The sequence below is a fragment of the Echinops telfairi genome, unplaced genomic scaffold, assembly GCF_000313985.2.
Source record: "Echinops telfairi isolate 266 unplaced genomic scaffold, ASM31398v2 ScPeMD7_7469;HRSCAF=8507_1, whole genome shotgun sequence".
Taxonomy (NCBI): domain Eukaryota; kingdom Metazoa; phylum Chordata; class Mammalia; order Afrosoricida; family Tenrecidae; genus Echinops; species Echinops telfairi.
Window position 1 is genome coordinate 55,932,340 of NW_022111373.1, and position 1,794 is coordinate 55,934,133.

Genomic DNA, 1,794 nt, shown 5'->3' on the forward strand with positions numbered 1-1,794 from the left:
CACTACCTCCATTTTCCGACTCCGTGGGCTGGAATGCTCTCTGATCTACTCTCTGCAGCCGCACCTCACACCCCTGCACCACTGTTTTGCCAATATTGTCATTTTTTTATCTTCTGATTCCAAGAGCTTCAGCACAGGGATTAGGAGCCCCAAGGATATTGTTTGCACCTGGCTCTTTCGAAATAAAAACAAAAACAAATAAGCATCGCTTTGAATTCCCTTGATGAGATTTTGGGTGAAGTGACAAGAGCATCTTCCACTGGCTTGGTTGATTTGTGCTTTAGGGGTAAGAAGAAGAGCACCGTGTCTCCTCACCAGTAATGACCATGGAAAAGAGTCTGGGTCGCTTTGGGGCTGTTCTTTCAGAGCATGGCATGTTTGTTTCCACTCGACGCTCTTCACTTGGTCAGTCAGAACTCAAGGCCCCAATTCCACAGCCACCCTTCCCATTCCCTAATCGCCGGTTAAAATTCGCTGAACCGAGCTCCGAAAGAATCCAGATAACTTCCCTATCTCTTCAAAGGTCCGTCTCACTCAAGCAAACGTGCACGAGTTTTGTTGACATTTTCGACCCTTTGGGGAGTACACGGAATTCCAGAACGTTCGTCATCAATCAACATTTCACTCTTTTTGAAAAGGGAAAACCACTTGTACCTTTGAGTTTTTCCCATTGCGCTGTCCTTGGAAGCTGTGTTCAACATCACGAGTTTCTACGGCATTTTTCCCCGGACCAGGAAGCAAAATTTCACAATTGCATGCTGTTCTTTTAAACTGGCCATCACAAAAGATGAGGTTTGAGCAAAACTACTTTGAAGAAAAACTTACCGTTACCAGAGATCCCCTTCCCAGGCGACCGCCACTGAGTGCACTAACTCACAGCAAATTGCTTGATGCTTCACCTAGTGGGGAAAAATTCGTACTAAGAAAGTCCCACCTAGCGGAGCTTTTTCCATTTTTTTTAGGTGGGGGGGAGTACTTCCTCATAATTATATCCAAACTTTCGAGAAAATATGTAAGTCCATCTTAGTCTCCATTACCTAAATATGACTCTCTTTTTTGCCTAAGTGACTAGAACTATGAATTACTGGTACCTTTATTTTCTCACTACTTTTAGTATAACTTGGAGTCTGCATAACATAGTGATTATGTGTTAGGCTGCTACCTACAACGCCCAGACACTCCTCTGCTGAACGATGGGGCTTTCTACTCCTGTAAAGAGTTAGTCTCAGAACTCTACCAGGTCTTATAGGCCTGCTGAATCAACCTCATCTCCGTGGCAATGAGTTTGGTATTAGGTGGGTGTTAGTAAAACTTTGGTAGAATTTCACTTATCCTAATTGTGGTACTTGCTACTCTGAGAAATTTTCTTACTGGATTTCCATAGCTATGCTATGGATAACATCTTTGAACAACATGTTCTTCACTTTGGCATTATGGTAATTATTATCTTATTACTTTACCTCCTTTTATTATCACTGATCTTTCATTGCAAAGAAGTGGAGGATCCCAGCTTCACTAATAACTCCTAAGAATTATAACTACGTGTAGCAGAATTTGTCTCCTTAGCCACTTGGAATTCTTTTCTTGTCTTGAAATTTGGGGATTTGGGGGGGCTGTTTGAATGTTTTTGTTGTTGTTTTAAATCATTTTATTGGGGCTCATACAATACATAGATCAATTGTGTAATGCACACTTATACATTTGTTGCCCTCATCATTCTCACAATTTACTTTCCTCTTGGGGTTCCTGGAATTAGCTCATTTTCCTTTTTTCCCTTCCCCCTCCTTCCCCGCT